Consider the following 24,870-nt stretch of genomic DNA (forward strand, 5'->3'; position numbering starts at 1 on the left):
AAGAGCTTGTAGGACAATATTTTAGGAGAGGGAGGCTGTGGAGATTATTAATTATTAGAAGAGGAGAGATTTAAGAAAAGTTTTTGAGGAAGAGAGGCATCTTGTGGATGAAGATAGTAAGACTGTTCCAAACATACCAGTTTGGCAGAAAGAATAAAGTTGAGCCTGAGAAAAGGAGGCAAAAGTGGTAGGTGAAAAGGTCTACAGGTGTAAAGGGCCAGGGGAGTGAAGTTATCTACTCTGTAGTGGAAGGCAAAGTAGCTGGTTAAGATGGGTGCCTCTTTCATAACTAGAAAGTCAGAGATGGATAGAACCAGTGGAAGATGCCACCCAGGAGGTGACTTCTCCTTCGGCGACTGGTGTCTTCATTATGTTCTAGCCCTAAAATGTCCCACTGTCACAGCTCCACCAGTTGCGGCACTAGTGAAAGGGCTAATGTGGGTCAGCTGCCAGTGTTGCATATCATGCCATGTAATCCTGCAAAGTGCAGGTCTACATAAGGCAGTAGGGAAAAGCAGGGTGGCTGCTGGTGCCTTGTTTACATTAGCACTCTCATTGTGGGTACCACCACCAAGGCATACCTCAAGAGAAAGTGCAGCATAGACAAAGCCAGCAGGTAGTGGAGTGTCAGACTTCACCAAAGAGAGGGTCAGATTTAAAAAAAACAATAACAAAAAGCCAAGGTAAATCAGGTTCCCAGGGGAGGTTAATGAGAACTTTGTGGCACTTGGGTCAGTGCCCATTCTTTCCTTTACAGGGTCTAGTGTGAAGGCTGATGTGGGAAGATGGGATGATATCCCAAAGGAGTGGCTCCACTCCCAGTGCACCTGCCCTCAACCCTGCGCTTTCCTTAGGTACCCCGGCTGTCCCTGGGCCCTGCAGAGCGCAGGGCCAGGCAGGCCCACACCCCAGGGGCTATGGGAGGGGCGGGGCACTGTATTTCGGGAGCATGCTGCGACACTAGGCTGTGCCTCCAGCCAAAGACCCCGACAGAACCTTCTCCCCCCCCGCCTGGGCTTTAGCCAGGGCTGCACGCCCGGGGACCCAGCTCTCTTGGCAAGAAAGCCAGGCACCGGGCAGCCGCCTCCTCTGCACAGGCCTAGCCCCCGAGGGCGCCTCTTCCCTCCCCCACTTGGAACGCCCCCTCCCCCTCCGTGCGCTCGCCCCCCCAGCGGCGGGGCGGGTTGGCTCAGCCCGCCGGCCTCTCCTCCTCCCGGTAGCGAGGGGCTATTTTTAGCAAATCCTCCTCGTGTCGCCACGGGCTGCGCTCACATTGCTTAGCCCCTCGCTGGTTGCAGCCGCTGCTGCCTCCCTCCCTCCCTCCTTCTCCGCGCGCTGCCGCCCCTCAGCCCCGCACACACAGACCCAGCCCCGGCTGCTGCCTGCGCGCCGCGCGCCGCCCGGGCCATGCCCAGCTAGCCCCCAGCAGCCGCGGCAACTTTCCCTTCCCCTCCCGCGCCCGTGGAAGATGGCAGTTTGGGGAAGGGCTGGAAGTTGCAGCCCGGGAGCGGAGCGGTAAGAGGCAGCGGCAGGGAAGGTGAGTGGCATCGATGCCAGGGAGCGGCGGAGGCTCCGTGCTGGGTGGCTCCTGTTAGCCAGGTTGCAGAAACCTCTGAGCCATCAGTCTTGAGAGCCAAGGGCTAGTTCTTCCCTGCTGCGCCCTGGCAGGCGGCCCCTGGACCCTCCCCTCTGCCAAGCCAGCTGGATGTTAAGGACCCTTTCACTGGGCTATCAGAACTTCAGCTCTTGGTTGGGTCAAGCCTGCTGGGCTATTTGCATGACTCTTTAATGTTAGGGTGTGGTGATGGTGTGGTGGAAGGGGTGTGTGTGTGGAGGGGAAGAGGACCTAGTGCTGGAGACAATTACTCCCCAACACATTTTTATTTTATTTCTTTGGAGAGCAGATGCATAATGAGAAGTTTGTTTTAATAATATACTTCATACTGGAAGGGAAATCTTCCTGACTGCCTCCCTCCCTTTCCAGCAGCGGCTGTCACTGTGCTCTGCAGTGTCCTATCCAGCGACAATATTAATACAACAGCCAGGTTTTCATGAAAGTTCAAGAGCTGACAAAAATAATTTCTAGGCCGGTGGAAGGTGAATAGTAAATTATATGCTCGTTAAGCTTAACTGGGTATTAATTAAAACCTACACTAGGGTGTCACAGTGGGAGATGTTTTGCTACCCACTGCACAGGTGGAAGAGCTCTGTCTGTATGCACAGCATTAAGCGTTTTTCAGTCATTGCAACCTGTAGGGATTTTGTTTTAAGGTGTGCTTTCTTGGTGTAATGGGACATTTGATTAAATAATAGGAATGGGCCAGATGTAGCTATTTTAGAAGCATTTGGATGATGAAGTGATAGGAAAACTAGAGATACATTTCCTGATGCTAATTTGAATCCTCATATGAGACTCTTATATTCCTAATTTCAGGAAGATGTGAGTTTTTATTTTCTATGACTAAGTGGTTAAGTGACTTCAAATCCCAAAAGCTTGTAAGAAACTGAAATAAGCCTAGAATGACTAGTTTGGGCTCTTTAGAAGAAAAGGTAAAATTGTTTTGATATTTTGCAAACAGTGGAAATGTGCCTAAATTTCCTGTATATTAATGTACAATCTGAAATAGATGATAATGGTAATACTTGATGATTTATGCTTCAAGTTACTTTAGAAAAATAGGATTTACAATTGTGAATACTGCAGAAAATGTATCCATCCTTCAAAGATGTACAAAGATGTTCATCATGATGGAGTTTGTAGTTTTAAGAGCCACGTAGCAGTTTCAAAACTTAAAGGTGTTATTAAAATACATGAGAATGAAATGAATTTATGGAAGGAATATTTAAAACAAGCCTAAAAGTGCAATAATGAGGTGTGTTATGGGAACCTTTTGACATTTGAAAAGGTCTTAGTGCTCTTTTCAAATGCAATAGCTGTTATGATTCTTTGTCATAAACAACACAGAATAAGCACAGATAAAAATTATAACATAAATCGAGACATTCATATATATTTGTCTACTTTATGATCCTTTTAGTTTAATCAAATGATGAAATGACAGAAGTCAGAACAGTTTTGGGACATTCACTGAAAGCAGTTTTAATGCATTTTTGAAGTACAAGGGCTTGCAAGCCTTACCATAAACTCTATGAGCAAAGAGGAAAAGCAATTTATATTAAGGCTTTCCCAACGCTTTCCTCTCAGCACCATCTTCCTTGATCTGCCTGAGAGAGTTTTAAAACTCTATTTTTCACCCCATTTTGTTTTCTAAATTTTCTGTGACAAGCCCACCCATTCCTTTTGAAAGGGCCCAGTCCCACATTTGCTTTGTACCCAAAACTCCTATTTAGTTCAGAATCATGCTCTATCACAGAACCAGAGTATTATTGGAAGGAAATTCCCAGCCCTCACACAGAAAAGTTGTATCATTTTACGGATATACGTTATACAGTTCACAAGTGTATATATAACGCCATCAACACATTTGTAAAATTAATGTTACAAAAATACACAATTTTAACACCTCCTTTTGACTATGTGAGCAAACAGACCTGTTCCAACCCATAGAAAAAACATGCCTTTACTGCAGGAAAAAGGTGCAGTGTTCTCAGCTGTATTTTGCCTGCCATTGGTGCTAGCCCCCTCATGTACACATTGAAATATCTCTGCTCTTTGGGTGCGCCTACACTGCACCCTTCTTTCAGCAGAGTGCAGTGTACATACATATATAGTCTACCTAGCATGGATATAAATAGCAGCATAGACAGTGAGCTGCAGCTTAGGTGAGTAAGGACATGCCTGAAGGGGTGGGTCTGTCCTCAAGTGCATAACCTACATGCTTCTCTATTAGCCCAATCTGTGCGTCCCTGTCTACACTGCTCTTTTTAGCAGTGTAGTATCCCACTGTCTCTCCCTGCTGGAGTCTTTCCTCTCCACAGAAAAAGACTCTGGTGGGGGAAATCTCTGGTGATGGGAAAGCTGCTGGGAAAGTCTCTGTCAGCTCTCTGATACTAGACCCCTTCCAATACTCCCGCAGTGAGGAAAGGCTCTGTCTGCTCCTCATTGCTGAAATCTTTCCCCGCAGCGGGGAAAGACTCTGGCAGAGGGGAGGCACTGGGAAAGGCTCAGCCTTTTCCCCCTGCTTCCTGCCTGCCAGAATCTTTCCTCCCCATAGGTAAAGGCTCCAGCAGCAGGGAAAAGCACTCCATTCTACCTTTGCTGATGTCAAGGTACTCTCACGTACAGCACTAAAGCTGGGTTAACCTTACTCCAACACTATTCTCTGTCTCATATTCCATTTCATGCTGATCATTTAAAAATGCACACAGAGATGCAGGTTTTCATCCAGACTAAAATACCCATTGTGGAAACAATGACTCCTGGCCTCCTGTTCACCTTCTGTAAACTAGCACTTATTCACAAATAAATAGCAGGCTTTAGTGAAAACTCCACTAGCAAAGACTGGAGTAACCGTAATTCCTGTTTAAGTTGCCTTCAACTTACTACCACCACCTTCCTTCATCTGTCACGAAAGTTCTAAAACAAAACTGAACTAGTGATTTGACTTTATTTATTTGATACAGATGTTTCTTTTAGAGTTGCAAATGGAAAAAAATCATTAAATTTTGAAAAACAAAATGAAAAGTCTTAAGGTCAAATATCTAAAACATTTCAAATTTCTGAGGGGGGATAATATAAAAAAGGTCAGTTTCAAAGAAAATATCTAAATATTAGGACATCAGAACATTATAATAATGAGAAATAATTATCAGTTGCTTATCCTAGCACCCTAATTAGTTTAAATTGAAGGTTTCAGGTATTGTTAAAGAATATAATTGACATGCAGAGAATCGCAATCAAATTCAAGCACTTATAGTAGTGTGAATGGTTAATGGTCATTTATAATAATATGATCATTGCAAGTGAATAAAAATGATAGGAGTACTTAACTTCTTTTAATAGGAAAATTTTAATTTGGAAATGAATCAAGCCTTATTGTAACACAGAAGTTAAACTTACTGAAATGATTGAAATGTAAAAAATCTGGATAGTTGGAATATAGCCCAGGGATCTCCAAAGATAGGAAATAAAGGAACAAGGTATTGGCCGTGTAGTCTCTTAAGTAGCTCCTTGAACTGCTGCATTATCTTACAGGAGTTGCTTACCAACACACAGCTCAGGACCAGATCTTCAGCTAGTGTAAATGATCATAACTCCACTGAAGTCAATTGAGATATGACAATGTATATCAGCTGAATAGCCAACCCCACATCTTTAGAGATTGATCCAGTACTCACAAAAGTATTAGAAAACCTGCCATTAATTTCAGTGGGTTTTGGATCAGGTCCTTTTAAAATAAGGTTATGGCAATAAAGAAATCAAAAATGAAAATGTGCAAGAAATGATCAACAGAAAAAACGTTCCTCCAGGAATATTACTACACATTGTAAATGAAAGTGATACACACAACATTGCTGAACAACTGCACATCTTCACAAGGCGAAGGACCAAATCATGCCAATTTCTACTTATAATTTTACTGAGTTTCAATTTTATATTTATTGCTTTCAGGTAAAGAATGGCAACTGTTGTTCATATTTAATGTTTGAGTAAGATTGTTGGCAGCTGTTTGTGTTCTAAAACAAAAACGTTTGATCACGATAGTTTGGGAGTGAATACAGCAAAGTTTAATAAGAGCTTAAATTCATAGAAAAAAGTAACAATCAAATTGGTATTTTCGAATGGCAATCTTAATTTAATATATTCACAGTTGAAATCTGAAAGCTACAATTTTTATAGTATTGTTTTACTTTTGCACACTCTTTTGTTACTTGCCCTTCCAGTGGTAATAACATTGATATATGCCCTCCACAGGATTTACCTCTAAAGGGACTGATCCTGAGAGGTGATGACGACTTTCAGTTAATGAATGTTTAGGGAGCCAAGTGCCTCTCTAAGTGCACTCAGCACCACATATTATTGGGCCCTAAGGGTTTCATCCTCTAAGCACTAAGAGCTTGTCTACACCTGGAGTTGTTCCCAATTAACTCTCATTCCAGAATAAGAATGCCTTGCTCTTGTTCATCTTAAACCACTGGGTTAAGCTAAACAGGAAAAGATACTCTTATTGTGGAATAGGAGTGTTCTTACATGGAGTTAATTAGGAACAGTTAAGCAGGAACAACTCCATGCCTAGACATGCCCTTTCTTGCTATATATAACAAGGTATAGCGTTTACTACCATGAATGGGCCCACTGAATCAGTGGTACTACTTGAGTTTACACTACATGATTAAGTGCTAGGCAAATGCTGACCACCTCCCCTGTGACCATGAAAGGCCTTGAACACCACACAAGGGACTAGAGTGCCAAGCTGTGCTCCCCTATGCTACCACATGCAAGGGGATTTCAGGGAGCAGCAGCAGCTACAGGGATGGTGGATCCATAACTATCCAGATTCACCTGCTTCTCCTCTGGTTTCTTCAGCCTTGAGGTAGCAATATTGGCCACTAGCCATGCAGCTGCTCATCTGTCGCTCTGTTATCTTTCGTGGGAGGAGTCTGTTCCCCTCTAACAGGGTACCCAGGGACCTCCTCACAATGTGGCCTGATTACCCAGGCTGGGCAGTGGCAAGAGGATTTGCTTGAGAGTGCTCTCCTTCTCAGGTAAAGTTCCCATTTCAGTCAGTGCATTCAGAGTGCAGCATGGAGCATTTTGCAGAAAGAAGCAAAATCTTCCTCTTGTTTGCTAATACACTGTGTGAAAGGGTGACTGGCCCTTGTAAGTGAGAACAAGTTCAATCTGTGGCTAGTTAGTTGCTTTGCAATGGGGCTTGATAGAGGGCACCTGGCTTCTGTAAAGACTCAGGCAGCAGTTGAGAAAGGGGAGCAGGGAGGAACTGTAGGGAGTTGCCTGTATGAGACCTGAGAGAGCAGCAGTTGAGGTAATAGTGCAGAGAGCTGATAGGAGAGTGCTGTGGATGAGAGTTGTTTGAGAAAACTGGCCAGTAGTGGGGAACCTACTGAGTAGAAGTCTCATGTCTCCCTCTGGGTAAAGCAGGAGAATCAGCCCAGTTGGTGCAGGATGAGCCCAGAAAAAAGAGGGTTATATTTTTGTAGAGGGAGGTTCCCATGATAAACCACTTAGCAAAGGTAGTACTTGCAGGCAATGGAGGCCTGGAGGTGGAACATTGTGGGGGGCCATCTTGCAGAAGCCTTGAACTGTGAACTGTGGAAGAAGAGTCACAAGAAGCATGAAGAACTGCCATAGGTGTGGAGGCTCTGGAATTGGGGCACAGGAATTGAAGAAGAGTTTTGTTAACAGGTAGATGGCATGGAGTTTGGGATTGGAACAGTAATACAGGAATTGGACTCCAAGGATATGTCTGCACTAGAAATAGTACATTAACACAGGGGTTCTTCTATTCCTGTAGTAAATCCTCTTCTCCAAGAGATGGTAGGTAGGTTGATGGAAGAATTGTTCTGCTGACATTGCGGCGTCTGCAGTGGGACTTAGGTTGGCTTAATTACATTGCAAAGGGCACAACATTTTTCACAGTCTTGAGTGATGTAGTTAAGCTGACCTACCTCTGGAGCAGCGTAGACCAGTCACGGGAAGGATAACATTGATGGTTACCTCCCCGGCCAGGAAAACAGTCTGATCTGTGGAGGAGAAGATGAGCATCTGCTTCCATTTGTAGGTGAAAACTGTGGAAGGGCTCACCAATATCACTGCAGAAGAGTGTCTTGGCACGGGAAAGCTCTATTTCACTGAACTGACAGTCAAAATAAAATAGATACCTATCTTGGATCATTCAGAATGAGTTACTTTGATTTTATGTTTTTTTTTTTTTCAACTCACTCAGTTGGTGCAGTGAAACTAGACTGGGCTGTTTAGTCAGTTTAACTTTCTGATTCCCATATGCTAACAGAGTCAGTGGCTCTGAAATTGCAATCCATGGAGCACTTGCTGGTGGTCTGTGGAGAGCAAACATGTCACATGGTGCTGTCTTTTTATCCAGCTGCTAAATCATACTTAAAGACAAATAGAATACATTGCTGCTTAATATTACTGAGGTGGAAAAGTAACTGTCACAGTGTTTGTGGATGGTTATGAAGGCAGTTCACTGGAAAATTTCTATGCAAATGTGGTCCACACTATGAAAATAGGTTTAAGAACCTCTGCATAGCAAAATCCCATTGTGTCTAGAAGTCCAGTACTGCAGGAGTAATGGCTGCATTTAAAAACCAGCAGACTGGTTTTCATTGGAATTCTCAGAACTATGTAAAAATACAGTTTTTTAAAAAATGGAACCCAAACTTTAGCTTAAAGTTACACTGTCCCTCTGCCATTTGTGAATAACCTTCACAGAAGCAAAGATTACAGCAATAGAAAATAATGGACTATATGCTGACTAGGATAGGGAGTAGAATATAAAACAACTGATGAAAATATCATGCATGCATATGTGTTTCTGGTGACTCTTCCAACTTCTGTTTTAAGTCCACTGCAAATAATCTGTGTACTCTTGAGTGAAGAAGACCATCCCGCGTGTTAGCCTGTTTGTATGTAAAATTTATATGTCTACATTAGGCAAAAAGGTATATGTTTAAACATGAGTTAACATGTTAAAGTCCTAATGAAGACAAGGCAACCATAGATTTAACATGTGTCAGGTTTTACCTTGACCAGCTGTGGGGGAGTCTACAATTTATCTTGACCAGATAATGCTTTTTAGCACTACAACTGCCTCGCCTTCATTGGGACTATAATACCTTGGCTAATGTATTAAAAATACACCTTTATCTCAGTATAGACAAGCCCACAGCACACACAGTTCTCATGCAATATAACACATTTTAGAATGTTGCTGAAAACTTCTATCAAGTACTATAATAAAAATTGTATTACTTTTAAAGGGCAAGAATGTTGAGAAATTGTGTGGAGATATGGATGATCTCTCAACTGCACAAATCTATAGGAGAAAAATTGTAATAATTGATTACTTTTATTTGTACCTCATTGAAGGCACAATAGATGATTCACAACAAATAAACAAAGTCACTGACTTGAAGATTTTACAATCTAAAAAGACAAGAAACGGAAGGATAAAAGAGAGAAATATTTTGTATAAGCAAAATTATGGGTGTGATCGCTGTCAAATGTTTTGGTAGTTCCATTTTAAAAATTTGTTGTTACAAAGTATCTACAGTTTCCACTCTACTTGGCTATTGTTAGTTCCATTTTTAAAAATATAAACTCTACCTAGTTGACCTTGTTGCTACCAGTGTAACCATGACTTGTCAATTCCTTATGGATAAAGGTGCCCTCTTACATCACTTCTTGTCCTCCTGCCTTCCTGCTCCCACAGTTACCTTCTGCTTAACCTGTGGCAAGGAAAGAAAGAAAACAAAAGAAACACTTTGTGAAGGAATGTACTACCCCTTTTAAGGGACAGGCTGGGTTTATGGCTGGAACATTCTAGGGCAGGGTCGGCAACCTCTGGCACGCGGCTCGCCAGGGTAAGGACCCTGGTGGGCTGGGCCAATTTGTTTACCTGCCGTGTCTGCAGGTTCAGCCGATTGTGGCTCCCACTGGCCGCGGTTCGCCGCTCCAGGTCAATGGGGTGGCAGGAAGCCACGGCCAGCACATCCCTCAGCCCGCGCCACTTCCCGCAACCCCCATTGGCCTGGAGTGGCGAACCGCAGCCAGTGGGAGCCACGATTGGTCGAACCTGCAGACGCGGCAGGTAAACAAACTGGCCCAGCCCATCAGGGTGCTTACCCTGGCGAGCCGCAGCTTGCCGACTCCTGTTCTAAGGTGTAATCGGGGATGCTGTGCCTTGCCCTGGAGCTGAGCTATTTAAACTGGAAGAGCACTTGGTATGTGTAAGGACCTGAGATCCAGAACCTAGGTTTGTAGAGCCTATGGTGGTTGTTATTCCCCCAGTGCCACCAGAGACCGAACAGGAAGCTGAGCAAGTGAGAGGGGAGTAGAAGCCATACAAGATGCAGTGAGTGGTGATTTATCTGTGTCTCCAGGAGATTTGCCTAATCAGACTTGGGGACTTTGTTTTGTGGACTTTAAGTTTGGGAGCTTAGAACCAGGGTCCTGAGATGAGGCCCTTATGAAGTATTTATTGTCATTGCTCCTTTCCTGAAATCTTATTAAAACAGGACAGGCTGTTTTGTTAGTGTGTTGGCTTCTTACCGTGGACTGTTCAAGTAAACCTATTACTGCTCCAACTGAGGGAAATTAAGACAGGGCATGCTCACATCGCCAGACTGGACTGCAAAAGGGCTGCAAGGGGATGACATATGCTGTTACATACTCAAATGTTCAAGTTTCCGTTATCTGAAGGTTCTTTCTGGTGCTTCTAGAGATGGGAGGGAGTAACTGACCCAAGAGTAAATAGCCTGTCTCAGGTTTCTCCCGTCTGCTCTGTCTTTCATAGATTTTTCTGGAGCAACTCTTCTTGTGTGCTTAGATTTGCTGCTGTGATGTTTTTGAAACTTGAGCCTTGTCTTCACAAGAAATCATAATTCCTAGTTCTTATAGAGTGTTTTTTATAAGTAGGTCTGAAAACATAGCAGGTCAGTATTATCTGTACTTCACAGATGAGGGAAAACTGAGACACGGAGAGGGAAATGACATGCCAAATGGTACCCAGTCACAAAACTATGAACATAACTCAGGTTTCTGGAGTCCCAGTCTAGTGCTCTATTCAGGTTACACTGCCCGTTGAAAGAAAGTTGAGCACTCGTTTAACTTAAGTTGTGTTTAAAAAAAAATTTTTTTTAAACAGATTCAGTTAAAGCAGTATAGACACTCATTGCAGTGTGAACCCAGATTGCTTTGGTTCATTGTAAATTGACTAAGAGTTGGTTTAACCAGGGGTTGGCAACCTTTCAGAAGTAGTGTGCCGAGTCTTCATTTATTCAGTCTGATTTAAGGTTTTGCGTGCCAGTAATACATTTTAACATTTTTAGAAGGTCTCTTTCTATAAGTCTATAGTATATAACTAAACTATTGTTGTATGTAAAGTAAATAAGGTTTTAAAAATGTTTAAGAAGCTTCATTTAAAACTAAATTAAAATGCAGAGCCCCTCGGACCAGTGGCCAGGACCCAGGCAATGGGAGTGCCACTGAAAATCAGCTTGCATGCCGCCTTCGGCACCCGTGCCACAGGTTGCCTACCCCTGCTATACATGAACTATACATTTAAAATAAAAAGTCATGTACACATTCATTCCTTATACTTCAGCACAGCACTTCACATTGATGAATATGTCAAGTAATAAATAGATTAATAATTTGCTACAAGGTAATCCACCAATAGGGCATTGATCAAAACAACAGCTCTTTGAAACCCATAAAGTTGATTGTAAAAGTTCATAAATTCCATTGGAGAACTTGTTTGTACATCTTATCTACAGGAAACTCAAATGCACTGATAATTTTTGCCATGCAAAGGTTCCTTAATCATTTTACCTTGCAATATGAGGTGGTGTGACATAGGAATTTTATTTTGAAGCTCCTTACATACAGTACTATGACTCCTTTATAAAAGTTGAACAGGAAAGTTGCATAACACAAACATTGCAGTAAGCCTTGGTGTTTAACTGAACAAAACCCTAATTGTTAAGGGTTTGGGTTTTTTTTGACATCTATCATTAGGCCCTCAAGAGGCAAAGTTGTTAAACTCAAGCTTTGTTTTCAAGAGAGATGGATTAGCCTGAGGCACGAGTGCTATATTTCCAAGACGGATGAGGACAAATACTGGAGGTATAAAGCCCAAATAGGAAGCAAACCTTGGAATTAAGCAGTATAAATATGTCTCATGTGGCATGCACAAACCAGCTGCACTAAATAAATAATAAATGGATGTGAAATGACTGACTGATATTAAATTTGTTTGATTCAGTAACACCTGAAAACAGTTGTCAGTGTATGCACAGAACATTTGAACCTCTTCAGTCCTACCCTCCTTCTTAGGTTGATCTAGCTACATCACTCAGAGCAGTGAAACATTTCATACTCTCTGCCATGTAGTTGGGTTTACCCAACTCCCACTATAGATGCAACTAGATCAGCAAAAGAATTCTTCTGTTGACCTAGTTACCACCTCTCAGGGAGGTGGATTACTTACACTGGCAGAAAACTTCCCTCCATTGATATAGGAAGTGTCTACATTTCAGCTGCACAGCAGAAGTGCCATAGGTATGCGGCTGTAGTGTAGACATACCCTTAATAAAGTCTGCTCTGTTTAATCATGTTTTCTCCACAGGCTCTATAGTTATTCCGATTTAAAAGAAATGTTTAGTATTTGTTACCTGGCAGTATGCTGTAGGTATAATTACTACCTTAACGTTACAGCCATACCTATTCTATAGATCCTAAAACGACCATGGATTAACAAACCAGATTATGCTTTCCTTAAACTGAAAGCTAGGTATTCAATACTGAAACTGAAACCACCAGGTCCTTTTTGTATTTACAGTATAGACACATTAAATAAAACTCTGTAAAGATGGTATGAATGAAAGGATCAGTGAATCCAAATGGAAATAATATTCAAGAGTTCAGTAATGGCTACAAGATTTAAGATTTCCATTTGTTTTTTTTTACTGATTAGCTTTTACCTAAGAGAATGCTCTTAAATCTCCGAAAAACAGAGGCCCTATGAGAAGGCAGGTGTAAGAGAAGCAGTTGCAAACTGTCTACTTATTGTAATTTCTAATATTCTGAAACATGGAAACTGTGTCTAGTCTACATCAGAGTATAGATGCATATATAGATGCCCTATATGCATGCATATAGAGCATGTAATCATTTGAGGAAAACTGAACAGTTTTATTCTGTATCATTTAAAGGGGATTTGTAGCGTGGATTGCAAGGAGTCTTTATTGTCAGAATATAGCTAGTATAATCCTCCCTCCCTACTCATTCCCAAAATTTCTTTTTAAACACAGAATTAATGTTTCTAGGTTGCATATTGCATCAGTGCAAACAGCAAGGAAATAAACCAGCGGTAGACAACCTCTGGCACGTGTGCCAAAGGCGGCACACAAGCTGATTTTCAGTGGCACTCACACTGCCTGGGTCCTGGCCTCTGGTCCAGGGGGCTCTGCATTTTAATTTAATTTTAAATGAAGCTTCTTAAACATTTAAAAAACCTTCTTTACTTTACATACAACAATAGTTTAGTTATATATTATTGACTTAGAGACCTTCTAAAAACGTTAAAATGTATTATTGGCATGCAAAACCTTAAATCAGAATAAATAAATGAAGACTCGGCACATCACTTCTGAAAGGTTGCCGATCCCTGAAATAAGCATTCAAGTCATTCAGCACCCCATCTTTCATAACTATGTGGCCCTTCTTCCCATAGTATCTGAGTGCCTCACAGTTCTACTGTGAGGTAGGGAAGTACTATTTGCATTTTACAGGTTTGGAAACTGAGGCTCAGCGAGTCTAAGTGACTTACCCAATGTCACATAGAAAGCCTGTGGTGGAGCAGAAAATTGAACCTAGATCTCCGTATCCTAACCTGGTACCCCTAACCAGTGGACCATCCTTCTTCCAGCTGAACATGGTTCTATCTAAAACAAACAGTAGAAATAAATGGTGAGTCTTCATCGTGGCAAAAACACTGGAGTGCCCCACTGTTAGACAATTTAATGAAACCTTGCTCAGTGTGCATTGGTGATCAAAAACCCAAAGAAAATGTTAGGATATATTAGGATTAAAGATAGGGATAAAAAATAATACAAATGATATTATAATACTATTGTTTAAATCAATGGCATGTCCTCACCTGTAATATTGTGTTCAGTTCTAGTCAACCTGTGAGTGTGTAGTAGAAGCAGAAGAGTTTCAAAAATCAGTAATAAAAATGGTTAGAGACAAGGAGAGACTTCTTTATGATGACAGATTGGAGTATTTAGTTAGAGACAAGACAAAAAAAGATGGGACATTTACCCTTTCTCATAATACAATAACAGGAGGCATTCAATGACAGTAAAAGGCAATGAATATAAAATTAATAAACAAGAATACTTCCATATACAACATATACTTAACCTGTGGAACTCATTTCTACAAGATATTGAATTGCTTAACAGGACTTACAAATATATTCAAGATCTATATGGATAATAAAGATACATTACATTTACATTAAATAGGATACAAAGATTTTTTTTAAGGGATATAAATCCTTAGACACTGAGATATAAGACAACTACTAATGGATAAGGTTAGGAATAAACTTACCCCATGGCAGTGGTTGCCAGTCTTTTTACAGGCATGACCTCTGCCAAACCTTTCATTTGTTTTGACAAAAAACAACAACCAGAAACAACCAAAACACTTTTCTAAAATAATAATAAAGATCAGTTTAAATTTTTCAGTTTTTGAAAATGAACATTTTTGCCAAAACCCAAATATTTTTGTGTTTCAAAAATCAAATTGTTTTTTATCTGAAAAAAACTAAATATCTTTATGGGAAATTTTGTTTTCCCCTTGTTACAACATATAAATGAAGCCAAGCTAACTTTTAAATTATCCCATCCCCCACTTGTAGCAAAGAGGAGAGAAGAAGCTGTTTTGGGTCCTCCTAATTAGGGTAATAGCTCATAATGTAGCCATCTGTTTGTCCTCCATCACAAGCACAGCTCAGGTGTGCTGTGGTTCATGAATCATTCAGTCAATGTAGGCCAAGCTGGCTAAATTTGAAACTGGTTCAAGTGAACTACGCCCCAGATTCAGTCTACTGTCTCCCTTCTGTGGGATGATTTTCACTTTTGTATGCCAACAGAAACTTCCCTTAAATCTGAAATTTTTTTTTTTTTTTTTTTGAAGTAAGCTGCGGTGACTCCAGGCTTCAGCCTTCCCTAGATGAGTGTGCTGCCTCCCTGCCTAACCCCATCTAGCGGCTGTGGGGATCCTTTTTCCCCTGTCTGAAGTGCTCCTTATTGCATTCTGGTAAGTCCGATAGAGCCTTGTACTCTCCTTGATTCATATGTGGATCACTGGGGATAGAATATGCTTCTTTGTCAGCTGACTTCACTTTCAGTTCTCACCAACAGACACTACAATAATTCAGTCTTAGAGAAACTAATTTTTTATTTTTTTTAAACAAATGTTAAATGTGGTTTGGCTCCAGTACGGTAGTAGGCCTAGTCACTTTAAACTTTGGGTTATTACTACAATACAAATAATAAATAGTATCACCTAGAGTCCCCAGTTGGGATCAGGGCTCTGTTGTACTAAGAACTGTAAAGGCAGATAGTGATTGTCCTTTGAGAAAAGACACACAAGTGTAAGTGTGTGTTTGTGTGTGTGATAGACATAAGGAGAAAACAGAGAAGGGGGATGAGGATAACAAAATAAGTTCACATAGTTACAAAGTTAAATATATGCACACCTAAAAGGGGCTTGATGGTTTCAAGAATATGTTTGTAATTTTAAATGATTCCCCAGCTTAAGTACAACCAAACCATTATTGGTTGTATGTTTTGTATGTGTCATTGCAGAAGTGGGTTTTGAGGAATGATTTGAAGGACAAGAAGGTATAAGGATTATGGTTTAATTCAGGAAGGATGTTCCAGGCATAAGAAGCAGTGTGCAAGATGATGATTGGCTCTATTTGTCAATTCCTCCACAACGTGTAATACTTGACTAAAGTACAGCTAATCATTGCAGTCCTTAAACTTAGAATTGACCTGATATTTATTGATATCAGAGAGAGATTTTCCAGGTAGATAAGTGCCATTTAACTACATATACCAACACCCCTGTACACCATGAATCAGATAAAGTCAGCCCTTGAGCTACTGTAAACCACACATCTGCTGAGTGCGGTGCTCTGTCCCATCTAGTGGTACGAAGACCACTTAGAGAGAGATTAATGAGTCTACTCTATAGCCTTAGGTAAGGGCAATATGGTTTTTTAGCTCATACAGTAGAAGCTTATGAGCTAAAGCTCATAAGCTTCAGAGGCCCCAAGTTCAATCCAAACAGCTGCTGTTACACTAGCAGTACAAATCCTAGTGAAGTTTGGTGAGCCAAATTACTCAAATTATTCAGTCCAAATTACTGAAAGCCATAATCACTTTTTAGTTATATATCTCAGGATAGCCTTCAGCTAAGTCATCTAATGTATTCCATTTTCTAATCAGGGTCTGGCTTGCATGAACCTGTTCCTAGTTTAGGGTGGATGATTTTTGCATAACACATAGCACCGTTTGATATGAAGTAACAAGGAAAAAATGAGTATAGTTTTTAGGCATGTTAATTCCAACTGTTGAAAATATGTTAGCCTCATGTTTCTCATGAGCAAGAGCTTTAAACCAAAGAACATCTAGGGGAAAAAAATAACTCTTCTTTAAGACCAGATTCATATTTAAATAGTCAGATGGAGGAACAGAGAGTTTCTGCACTTGGACTTTACTTTTAATCATTCCTTCCCCACAAGTGTCCACTAAATATACCCTTTTTCTCCAACTGAAAGAAGAGCAGGATCACCAGATATTAAGCTATCACTAAATTTCAATATGCTTCAGTTATAACAGAACAATAAGATTCAGACATACTTAAGTTAGGAAAGAAAGTTAGCAGTGATATTTGGACCAGTAGGCTTTCATTAGGAACTGTTGGTAGAGAAAGAGATATGGGGCTGGTGTGATTCATCACTGCGTTACTGTAGTTTTTATACTGCTGTAACTCCATGGATTTCGGTGGAATTGCATTGGGATAAAACTGGAGCACCACCAGTGGTGAATTGGACCTATAGCTGTGATAAGATTTGTTCCAGGCACTTCAAATAACTGATACACCTTCTCTCTCTTTTTTTTCTCAGTCTAATGCATGTTGTTGGTACAATTTTTCAGATAGGTAAATAAGCTACAGAGAAAGATGATAAGGTGAGAAATCTGTATGTGAGTTAATCTGAGCAGTTTATATTCTATAAAATACCCAGATGGATTACAGTGTTTTTAATAACTTGCTACCCAGTACATTGTGTTAAACAGTATAATACTAATGTTGAGACTCTGACTAATGTGAGCCCAGATTTCACCCAATGGACATTCTACTGTTGACTTAAAGGGGGGGTCAGTATTTCACACTTGGGGGAGGGATGGATCCTTTATGCCAGAAAAAAGAGACTAGAGTAGTGAAATTTGGATTGTAGTTTAAGTTTTACAAACAGAAATGACAGGTTAGAGCAATAGAAATGTTTCCATAATTAAAAAAAAAATCTGTATCCTCTGCAGTGTTTGCAATCTAAATACTGCAGCACTGAGAACGTAAAAGTCTATTTTCATGTGGTTGAGGCTGACAGAAATATAAATGGCAAACAAGTGAAAAGTAAATTAGATTTTTAAAACCTCTTTGGGGCACATTCTCCTTGCTTATTCTGGTGAAAGCCCATTTTCTTGCATGAAATTGATTCGCTTTAAGATATTGAGGCTAAAGTATTTATTAAAGTATCAGATGATTCTGTCTTTCTAATATTTTTAAGGTGCCTATTGCTGTGGTTTCTATAGTATAATTTTATACTGATGCATTTTCAGAAAGAGAATGCTATGTAATTACCCACCTTCTTGATGCAGACATGTAAAACAGAAGATTCTAAAGGCCAAATTTTGTTATCAGATAAGTGTATTTTTATACATTGAAGTCAATGGGAGCTCTAAGCACATATCTAAGGACAGAGTTGAGTTTTAAACTGTTTTATCTTACTGTAAACTCCTTGTGAAATCAAATGTGCTTTATGCCAAAGGGCAGTAGGATGGAGTCAAATCCACAACTCCCCCATCCATCATGGGTGCATAGTGTTTGATCCTTAAAACACTTATGCACATGAGTAATTTTACTGCATGGGACGTACACATGCATAAAGTTACTCATGTGTCCCCTGCCTTTTTTTTGGCTAACATTGCTGGTACTGTTAATCGTCCCCGGTGTCTCTGCATCATCTCCATTTTGTTTTCATACCTGTTTATATTCCATTCTCTTGTATCCAAGCTGTGGAATAATTGGCCGAAGGTTGTCTAACTCAGAAAATTTTCAATTTTCTGATCTTACAAGTTGCCTATGGAAATTCAGCATACAAATGCCCTTACTTTTAATGGGAACTGGGTTTCTAAATCCCATAGGCAGCATTTGAAAATCTCAGCCATAATGTAAATTTCTATTGAATTAAAAGCAAAGCCCTGTCTGTCTAGACAGACTAAATCAGCATTACCTGAAACATAGCTGCATATTTACTATGACAGTGGACTGTTAGCTGTGAGTATCCTTATGGCCAAATTTTGCTGTATTGCTCCAGAGGTACTCCAGATTAAATCTGCTCTATCAGGGTGAGTGTTGGCTACCACACAGCATAATGTTGTGTTCTCCTTTCCTGCAAAATTCAGCTAAAGGAATTCTCTCAGAATGTAAGTGGGTCTAACCCTCTGCCAGGGGTCACTTGTTTGGGGCCAAAGTTTAATACCGTGAATGTACTCAAGAATCATTGAAGTTAAGCCTCAAACACCACTTGTAACCCCTTATATTTCACTTAGTTTACATCTTGGAAAAATCATTTTTCCATACTGAGAAATTTGATGCCAATTAAAACAGGGATAAATATGAGAGGAGAATGTAAAAGATCATTCCTAGGTGGAATAGGTGTGGAAACACTTAGGTCCACAAACTGCATGTTAGTACAGCACCTAGCACAATGGGATCTCATTTCCTAATAATACCTTTAGAAGCCTTAATGCTGATATTTCAAAGTAAGTTAATTGATTTTCTTTTACAACATGTCAGGGATATTAATAGCGACTATTAGCATTTTCTTGCAGTACTATAGCATAAGAGAGAATGTGTGACTGCTATTCAAAGAACTGTTTGCAGAATAATAAAAGCTGCAAAACACTTCATTACAAGAACAACCGAAAAGAAAACTAAATGTTCCAAAAGATGAGAGAGAGAGGGAAAACAAACTAGAGGCTTTGCATTTGATCACTATCATCTAAAGCCTGTGGCCAGTGTAGTCTGGGTAATTGGGTTGGAGATGGCTGGGGAATGCATGGTAAGTCTGCATTGATAATAGCTAGTGGTTCTGTGTAATCAGATCAACCTGTCCCCATCCTGCTTCCAAACCCATTTTGATAGGATTTATAGAACTACTGCAGACCTGTTCTCTGGTGTATGGTGAAATGGCCCTGCTCATAGGGTTTCCAAATCTTACCACTATCCCTTGGGCAATTCCTGGGGAGTTAGGATCCTCCATGCTGTAGAAGGGGAAAAATAACTTTATGTTGTTCTATAACACATCGGTGAGATGTTCAGGCAATTAATGATGAATATGTTGGCAAAGAGAAAATAGTGTGTATGAGAGCTGGTGGCATTCTCATCCTGCTGTAAATAGAGAACACAAGTTGTATAAAGCCTTCACCTTTCCTGGAGTGGAAATTCCATAAAACTCCCGTTCTTGGACCAGGCCCTGGACTACTGGCACTTAACAACTCTCGTGTATTCTGAGGCTTGGCTTGAGCTGTTCTTTCCCTTCCTGCTTGTTTTTCTAACAGCCCCTAATTAAACTAAACTAATATATTTGTACAGTAAACAGGCCAATAACCAGGTCAACATACGGTATTCATGAATTATTACAGAGAAGCTCCAAATGCATCACAAGTCCATTAATTCCATCACAGTATCTAGTTTCTAACACATAGTATGCCACAATGCTCCAAGACATTATTTCTAAAAATCACTAATGTCAGTGCAACTTCTCTCTAGGTCTAGCAAGAAGTATGAAAATATCTCATGAATCCAGAATAATCTGATTCTGTGTCCATCCTCAGTATGGATGTGATTACCATGGTTTCAGAAATTCATGCTCGGGTTCCATTTTTGGCAGCTGGATTTAGTTTCCTTCCCTTCACTCAGAGTTTACTTGCACTGGGTGTACAATAACTGTTATCTTTACTTTGTAGATGTGGGGAAAATTTTCCAAAGTGCCTAAATCTCATTTTCAAAATGGACATAGACACTTAGGCTTCTAAGACCTGTTGGCTTTCACCTTTTTAAAATTGTACTGAGGCACTTTTGAAAAATTTATCCATGATACTTGGTGATATGTGTTTGCACAGTTTCAACAGAGGTGAATTAGCCTCATTGTCTCAGAAACCTCACCCACACAAAAATTGATATTTGAATTTTCTGAGATGGATTTCACTGGGTTCTGTGATTAAGGAGTAAACTTCCATATCTGAGATGGTCAGCCTTCTTCTGAACCGGGGCAGAAAGTGTGGCCTTTATTCAGGGTGGATAAAAATCAATGATTTTTTTTTTAAATTAAAAAAAATCTGATTTTTTTTTATTAAAATGCTTTTTGAGGAAAAAACCTATCTAAAGATAGATACATTATAGCTCAAAGATATCTCGTCATGGAATAAGGATTATAAATTCTAATTCTATAGTATGAGACAATATATTCATGTAATGATTAAGAAAAGTTTTGTAAATGAGTTCCAATAGTTCATGGATTAGGGACCCAATCTTATGGGTTTCCAGAGGCTTCTGTATAGATTATTTAGGTTAATCTTTCTATCTACCCAGTGGGACTCAATGCTCAGTATAGAAGACACCATCAGAGGTGCTTAGTTTTGCAGTTCTCAAACTGTGGATTTGTGTCTCCAGTGATAACATGCTTGTTAACAGAAAAAATGTTTAAAAATAAATAATATATAGAGGTGAGAAATAACAGACCTCAATCCTACTGTCCCTTTGCAAATTTCTGTACAGAGTCAATTCCTTACCTCTCTTCTAAAAGTGAAAAGTTTCAAAAAGTTCAGTGAATTGAAGATTGTTGGGGGCAGAATAGATCTGGATAAGGAGAAGTCTGGAGATAAATGTGAGAAGGGAGGGACAGGCAGTAGAAACAAAAGTGAATCTATTTGAGCAGTGTATTCCAGAAGTCTTGAGGTCTTTCTGACTGTAGCCTTCATTGATTTGAGATTTGTCATACCATTCTCTGACAAGAAGGGAAAACCTGTAATGGTAGCAGGCTGTAAAAGAGACCCAGTTTGGGAATAAGAACCATTCAAGAAATATGTTTGATGATGATTTTTTAAAGAAAGTAACACCAGTGAACTTGTGGAAGTCACGTAAGCACTTCGATTCAGAGACTGTTGAAGTGATAATCTCACTTTTAACAGTAATACCTTCTTCTTCCGGTGTAGAAAGAATATTTTCTTCCTTTGGACTAATTCATTCCAAATTGAGAAATCATTTGGGACCTGAAAAAGCAGGAAAGTTTATTTTTCTTTTCCAGATTATGAACAAACAGGAACATGAAGGTGAAAACGACTGAGTTAGTTGCAGAAGCCAATATTTTAAATTTCTCATTTTTACCTGGCTTACATAATCAATTAAATGTTTTTTTCTTTTTAAATATTTCATTTAACTATTTTAGTTAAAAACATTTTAACAAAAACAAACCTGAATTTATGAAACTTAAATATTTAACTAAATTCAAAAATTCATATGCTTGTTTTGTTAAAATATTGTTTGCCATTGAAGAAAAAAATCCAGAATACATAGCATTGTTGTTTTAGTTAAATAAAACAATTTAAAAGTCTGTCTGATGATATTCTCCTCCTAATAGAGCATTGCAAGAAAATCATCCAAATATTAATGATAGTTCACCTCCCAACAACTTCATAAATATCTGCTTCAGTTACCTTTGTTAAATGAAATAACCAAACAATCATTCATTTTTTGATATAGTTGTAAAACTAATCTGAAAAGTTTTCAAAATAAATCACTTAAAAATGTATAGTGTGTATCTTCTAAAAGTAAAACCTGCGTCTATCTCTGAGTTGTGAAGAATATGTATTAAGGTTATAACAACCAATAAGAAGCACTTTTGTGGAGAAATCCATGATTAAATCGAGTCTTCCTGGCTAGTTATTTAAATCAAATCCACCCTGCCTTTATTACATAACAAGCCTTTAAGATAATTCTTCTGTTTCTCTCAAAGGCTGCCTCAATCATGCTGTTTAATTTGATATATAGACAGCAAAAATGGTGTAATTAGGTGATTTGTTTGGGAGTGCTGTGAATTTTGTTGCTCAGAATCTGACCAGGCCAGGGATAGGTGTTACTGCACTTCGGTATCTACATCCAAGAAGCTTGTAAGGCTTGTTATTGAAGACTGTGAAATAAAGCAGAACAGTTTACTTGAGTAATTAAAATACTGAAATGCCTTTTAAAAGAGAGGATTCTCTTACAGAGGATTCTGTTTTTAGAACTGAGATGCTTCACTGTTTGTTGGAAGCTGAAATGATTCCTTCTCACTTCTATTCATGGAATTGTGGATTTAACTGACATTAATAATAACCTTAAACAGAGCTTTTATATGAGATGCTGCCTGCAGATCTCGGGGGTGATAGCAAACTCAATCCTTTCTATGATGGCAGTTTATCTGATCCTTGATGGGTTCTTTGCAAAAGCTTAGTTTTGTATACAGCACTCACAGTAAGGAGTGTTTTTAATACTGTAGTTTTCCATACTGTTTAGATAGCTCTTTTGAGCTCCAGCAGGCCAATCCATTAAGGAGCCATATTCTCAAATATTAAAAAAGTGAGGTCCATGGAGTATCTGACCCTGCATTTGTTCTTTGTGTGATCTGGAAAGTGGCTATTCTATGGACTTAGTGTGAAATGCTGGCCCCATTTAATTTAGTGGCAACACTCCTATAGACTTAATGGTATTAGTATTTCACCCTTCATGTTTTTTAGTTTCCATGGGCTATGCTTATATAAGAAGCTTCTGTTTTAGCACTTGGTCCTGTTCACACTGACCTTAATAGTGGAATTTCCATTGGTTTTAATAGTGCAGGATCAAGCCCTGAGACCTTTACAAAGCTGGGGTTGCTTCTTTTCTGATAGAAATCAAAGGGAGCATGATCAGGCCCAAACTATGCAGAGCAATTTTAGAATTAATGTAATCTCTTTGTTCTATACCATTCTAGAGAATTTATTGTATCGTCACTCTGCCCCCAACAAGTTGCAGATTTGTTTATATGTATTAATTTACATTAATTTACATTATAAAATTTACATTAATTTACATTATTAAATTTACATTATTTACATATACAATTTACAATTTACAATATTACAATAATTTACATATACCATTTACAATAATTTACATTATTATTTACATTAATTTACATTTTCTTTGCTATGGTTTTGGAAGAGACCAGACTAAGGGAAGTTACGTATTCAATGCAAGAAGGAGCTGAATGCAGTGGTGATGGTGTTTTTTGTGGGTTTTTTGTTTTGTTTTTTTGTGTTTCTCCCCCCACCCCCCATAAATCACTTCCTTGCTCTTACCTGAGGACCTGGAGGTAAGTAGGGCTCATTTAGGCCATACTATTATTTTGAGATATTATTCAGTGAAGCAAGCATGTTGAATAACAGGTGACATTGTTTTTGGTGTTTCAGGATGTTTAAATAGTGTTTTGTGAAGCTGGTCAAAAATGAGAATAAATTACGAGTAAACTTTTTGAAATTATTTCCGTTTCATGGGGTTCAAAACTGCTCTGTTTTCCTTTTCTTCCAATTTGTGGACACGTTTTTAATTGCCATATTTATAAAAAGTTATTGAACCCATTTTAAAAATTGCTATTGAAATTTTCCTTGTTACTGAAAATTGTTTTTTCATTAAATCTGATTTTTGGGGGGGGGGGGGGTAAATGAAGCATTTCTGTAACTGTTTTAATGAAATCAAATATGATAAAATTTACAAGGGATGGAAAAAATCAAGAAAATAAACTCTATACAACTTTTACAGGTCAGTTTTTGAGGAAAAACTTTTCTTTGGTGTGTTTTTTTCAGGACGCACTTTGTTGTGGATGACATGAAATTTTTGCTCAAGACTGCATGAAACATAAATCTTTCATCCATTTTGTTGTGTCAGTGTTATATCAGAAATTCTGCAATAATTGGGGGAATTCTGCACACAATATTTTAAAATTATGCAAAATTCTGTATACTTTATCAAAATAACACAATAATCATGCCAGTTTCAATTATTTTGGAAGACTATTTCAAAATACTTGTCAGCAAGTATTTCTGAAATAATACAGACTACAAAGAAGATTCAGGAAATGTTTTTTGACTAATAGATTCCTTACTAGGCATATTAATACAGAACTTTGAGTAATAATTCGTTTAAAATACAATATAGACATGTATTTCCTGCACCATTCAGAAGCAGTGCAAAGGAGTGTGAGTGTCGGGGTAATGGAGGAGCTGAGGGAGAGAGAAGTAATTGCTGGGAAGGAACCTGGGAGTGAACCTGGAGAGTGGTTGGGTTTGGGTAGCTGAAGTATGGAACTTTTTTTGGGGGTGGGGGAGGGAGGAATGGGTAGCTAAGGAGTTGGGGAGCCTCCCCCATGCAGACCCTGGCCGATCCCTAGCTTCGCCCATTCAGTCAGGCACATCTGCTCCTGTCATGGTATAATTCCCCATCTGAACCTTAGCGTCCAAAAGATGGGGTACCAGCATGAATTTCTCTAAGCTCAATTACCAGCTTAGAACCTGCAGCGCTGCCACCAGCCAGGAATTCCAGTGCCTGGTACACTCTGGTCCCCCTAGAACCATGCCTGGGGACCCCCAAGACCCAGACCCTCTGGATCTTAACACAGGGAAAGTAAACCCTTTCCCTCAGCATTGCCTCTCCCAGGCTTCTCCTCCCTGGGTTACCCTGGAAGATCACTGTGATTCAAACTCCTTGAATCTTAAAACAGAGAGGAAAATTCACCTTCCCCTCTCCTTCTCTCTCCCCCTCCCAGACTCTCC

The 24,870-nt window shown here is 39.5% G+C and overlaps 1 protein-coding gene across 1 annotated transcript in view; it reads left to right on the forward strand.

Moving 5' to 3' along the window:
- Positions 1-1,386: 1,386 nt before the first annotated feature.
- HDAC9 (histone deacetylase 9) overlaps positions 1,387-24,870 on the forward strand; it is a 684,467-nt gene continuing 660,983 nt past the window's right edge. The window contains 2 exon segments of the mRNA XM_030550719.1: positions 1,387-1,537; positions 14,867-14,989. The gene's annotated coding sequence lies outside the window, so the exon portion shown is untranslated.

Source organism: Gopherus evgoodei, chromosome 2, assembly GCF_007399415.2.
Source record: "Gopherus evgoodei ecotype Sinaloan lineage chromosome 2, rGopEvg1_v1.p, whole genome shotgun sequence".
Classification (NCBI taxonomy): domain Eukaryota; kingdom Metazoa; phylum Chordata; order Testudines; family Testudinidae; genus Gopherus; species Gopherus evgoodei.